This window comes from Triticum dicoccoides, chromosome 1B (genome assembly GCF_002162155.2).
Source record: "Triticum dicoccoides isolate Atlit2015 ecotype Zavitan chromosome 1B, WEW_v2.0, whole genome shotgun sequence".
In the NCBI taxonomy this organism is placed as follows: Eukaryota; Viridiplantae; Streptophyta; class Magnoliopsida; order Poales; family Poaceae; genus Triticum; species Triticum dicoccoides.
The window spans coordinates 336,839,028-336,843,762 of record NC_041381.1 but is presented as its reverse complement, the minus strand read 5'-3'; positions in this window follow the sequence as shown (position 1 = coordinate 336,843,762).

Below are 4,735 nucleotides of genomic sequence, written 5' to 3'. Positions count from 1 at the left end.
GTCCCAAACACCCATCACCTTCGACCAATCTGATCACCCGACTCATATTGCCACCCCTGGGAGGCAAGCTTTGGTGGTCGATCCAGTTGTTGAAGGCACTCAACTGACAAAAGTGCTTATGGACGGTGGTAGTGGGCTGAATTTGCTGTATGCAGACACACTGAAAGGAATGGGCATTCCGATGTCCCGACTGAGCACCAGTAACATGAGCTTTCATGGAGTTATACCAGGAAAGAAAGCCGAGTCACTCGGACAAATAGCTCTGGACGTGGTGTTTGGTGATTCGAAACATTTTCGCAAAGAGAAGTTGACGTTCGAGGTCGTGGATTTTCAGAGTGCATATCATGCCATTCTGGGGAGACCAGCTTATGCACGATTCATGGCTCGACCATGTTACGTGTACCTCAAATTGAAGATGCCCGGCCCCAAAGGAGTGATCACTGTCACCGGTGATCGGAAAAAGGCAGAAGAGTGCTTTCAGAAAGGCTCAAAGATTGCTGATTCCCAGGTGACAGCGGTCGAGTTCGAAGAATACAAGCAAAACGCAGATCCGAGTGACTTGCTGCGATCCAAGAAACCTGCCACGGAGTCTGCATTTCAGTCGTCCGGTGAGACGAAGCCTGTTCACATTCACTCGACCAACCCCGATGCAGCTCCGACCCACATCTCCACAACACTCGACCCGAAATAGGAAGAAGCGCTCATCCAGTTCCTCCGTGAGAACTGGGACATTTTTGCATGGAAGCCCCCTGACATGCCAGGTGTTCCCAGGGGACTGGCTGAGCATCGCCTAAGAGTCGACTCATCTGCAAAACCAGTCAAAGAGCATCTTCGGCGGTCCGCCGTCCAGAAGAGAAAAGCCATTGGTGAGGAAGTGGCTCGACTGTTGGCGGCAGGATTTATCCGAGAGATATACCACTCCGAGTGGCTCGCTAATGTCGTCATGGTTCCTAAGAAGGACAAATCACTCCGAATGTGCATTGATTTCAAGCACATCAACCGGGCCTGCCCGAAAGATCATTTTCCCCTCCCTCGCATAGATCAAATTGTTGACTCGACCGCGGGATGCGAGAGACTGTCTTTTCTGGACGCCTACTCCGGGTACCACCAGATCCATCTGTACAGACCCGACGAGGTAAAAACAGCTTTCATCACTCCATTCGGGTGCTTCTGCTATATCACCATGCCATTCGGCCTCAAGAATGCCGGAGCCACATTTATGCGAATGATTCAGAAGTGTCTACTCACTCAAATCAGTCGGAATGTGGAAGCGTATATGGATGATATCGTCGTCAAGTCACGAAAAGGTTCCGACCTGCTCGCTGACCTCACCGAAACATTTGCCAACCTCAGAAGGTATGATATCAAGCTCAATCCATCAAAGTGCACATTTGGAGTTCCTGGTGGCAAGTTACTCGCTTTTCTCGTTTCCGAGCGAGGAATCGACGCTAATCCAGAGAAGATCGGCACTATTCTCCGAATGAAACGCCCTGTGCGAGTGCACGATGTCCAGAAGCTTACTGGATGCTTGGCCGCATTAAGTCGATTCATCTCACGACTCGGTGAAAAGGCATTGCCTCTTTACCGACTGATGAAGAAGGCAGACAAGTTTGAGTGGACTCCAGAAGCTGATGCAGCGTTTGCCGAGCTAAAAGCTCTTCTCTCCACCCAGCCGGTGCTTGCTGCTCCAATCAACAAAGAGCCTCTGTTGCTCTATATTGCAGCCACAGGACAAGTCGTCAGTACTGTGCTTACGGTCGAGCGGGAAGAAGAAGGAAAAGCTCTCAAAGTTCAGCGCCCAGTGTATTATTTGTCTGAAGTCTTGACTCCATCCAAGCAGAGATATCCTCATTATCAGAAGCTTGTGTATGGAATATACATGACCACAAAGAAGGTTGCTCATTACTTCTCTGATCATTCCATCACAGTCGTCAGCGACGCTCCACTATCAGAGATTTTGCACAACAGAGATGCAACTGGTCGAGTGGCTAAATGGGCGATTGAACTTCTTCCCCTTGATATCAAGTTTGAGGCAAAGAAAGCCATTAAGTCCCAGGCAATAGCAGATTTCCTCGCCGAGTGGATTGAACAGCAGCAGCCGACTGAAGTTCACTCGGAGCATTGGACCATGTTCTTTGATGGCTCTAAGATGTTGAATGGTTCCGGTGCTGGGGTTGTCCTGGTTTCCCCCAGAGGAGATAAGCTCAGATATGTGCTCCAGATTCACTTTGATTCCTCCAACAATGAGGCAGAATATGAGGCCCTCTTATATGGGTTGCGCATGGCCATTTCACTCGGCGTCCGTCGCCTGATGGTCTATGGCGACTCGGATTTAGTGGTCAACCAAGTGATGAAGGAGTGGGACGTGAGAAGCCTAGCCATGACTGGATACTGCAGTGCAGTGAGGAAGCTAGAAAAGAAGTTCGAGGGGTTGGAGCTCCATCATATACCCCGACTGGAAAATCAAGCAGCTGATGATCTAGCAAAGATAGGTTCCAAGAGAGAAGCCATTCTGAGTGGTGTGTTCTTGGAGCATATACACACTCCGTCACTCAAAGAAGATCCTTTCACCGAAGAAGCTCCATAGTCCAAGAGTGCCACAGATCCGACTGAGGTTGAAGTCCCAGCAGTGGTCGACTTGGTCATGGAGATCTTGGTGGTCATTCCCGATTGGACAGTTCCATATATCGCATATATCCTGAGAAAAGAGCTCCCGGAGGATGAGGAAGAGGCTCGACAGATCGTCCGTCGATCTAAAGCCTTTACCGTAATCAAAGGACAGTTATACAGAGAAAGCGCGACTGGAGTTGGTCAGAAGTGCATAACGCCAGAAGAAGGTCGAATCATCCTCAATGATATCCACTCGGGGACCTGTGGTCATCATGCGTCCTCTCGGACCATCGTGGCCAAAGCATACCGAGCCGGATTTTACTGGCCAAAGGCGAATGAGATGGCAAAGGAGATAGTGGATAAGTGCGAGGGATGTCAGTTCTACTCGAATATGTCGCACAAGCCTACATCAGCCCTGAAGACCATTCCACTCGTCTGGCCTTTCGCAGTATGGGGGTTGGACATGGTCGGTCCTTTGAGAATAGGGCGAAGTGGCTTCACGCATGTACTGGTGGCAGTCGACAAGTTCACCAAGTGGATTGAGGCTAAACCAATCAAGAACCTTGACGCCGGTACTGCTGTTAGCTTCATCAGGGAACTAATATTCAGATATGGAGTCCCGCACAGCATCATTACGGATAATGGGTCGAACTTTGACTCGGAGGAATTCAGAGATTTCTGTAACTCTCAAGGCACACGAGTCGACTACGGTTCAGTCGCCCATCCGCAGTCGAATGGACAAGCAGAGCGAGCCAATGGCCTGATTCTCAAGGGATTGAAACCCCGACTGATGCGTGATCTCAAGCATGCAGCTGGAGCTTGGGTCGACGAACTTCCCTCAGTGCTTTGGGGACTGCGGACCACACCTAATCGGTCGACCGGAAGAACTCCATTCTTCTTGGTCTACGGAGCCGAAGCAGTCTTGCCGAGTGATCTTCTCCACAATGCTCCTCAAGTTGAAATCTACAACGAAGCAGAAGCTGAACAAGCGCGGCAGGACGCAGTCGACCTTTTAGAGGAAGAAAGGGAGATGGCTCTGATCCGGTCGACCATCTACCAACAAGATTTGCGTCGTTTCCACGCCAGAAATGTGAGAGGTCGAGCCTTCCAGGAAGGAGATTTAGTTCTCCGAGTGGATCAAAAGAAACAACACAAGCTTGCTCCTTCTTGGGAAGGACCCTTCATCGTCACCAAAGTTCTCCACAACGGGGCATACCGTCTTTACAACGTCGAGCATAATATCGACGAGCCCCGAGCTTGGAACGCGGAACTACTCCGCCCATTTTACACTTAAGTTTTATCACTCGGATGAGTTGCAATAAAGTACTTTTGTAGTTCATGGACCTCAAAATAATAGTGTCATAGTTCCTCCATAATTTTTGTCACTTTTTATTTTGTCCAATAAAATTTCCCCTCAGTGGGTGACTTAGCCGCGAATCCGTTTCGCCTAAGTTTGTAAAAAATCCTACCGAGTGGTGAGCCAGACTCCCACTCGGAGGCTTAGCTACGAATCCGTTTCGCCTAAGTTATCAAAAATCCTACCGAGTGAAGAGCAAACCTCTCACTCGGGGGCTTAGCTGTAGCCCAGTGCTCGCCTAAGTTATCAAAAACCCTACCGAGTGAAGAGCAAACCTCTCACTCGGGGGCTTAGCTGCAGTCCAAGTACTCGCCTAAGTTATCAAAAATCCTACCGAGTGAAGAGCAAACCTCTCACTCGGGGGCTTAGCTGCAGTCCAAGTACTCGCCTAAGTTATGAAAATCCTACCGAGTGGTAAGCCAGACTTCCACTCGGAGGCTTAGCTGCAGTCCAAGTACTCGCCTAAGTTATGAAAATCCTACCGAGTGGTAAGCCAGACTTCCACTCGGAGGCTTAGCTGCAGTCCAAGTACTCGCCTAAGTTATCAAAAATCCTACCGAGTGAAGAGCAAACCTCTCACTCGGGGGCTTAGCTGTAGTCCAAGTACTCGCCTAAGTTATGAAAATCCTACCGAGTGGCAAGCCAGACTTCCACTCGGAGGCTTAGCTGCAGTCCAAGTACTCGCCTAAGTTATGAAAATCCTACCGAGTGGTAAGCCAGACTTCCACTCGGAGGCTTAGCTGCAGTCCAAGTACTCGCCTAAGTTAT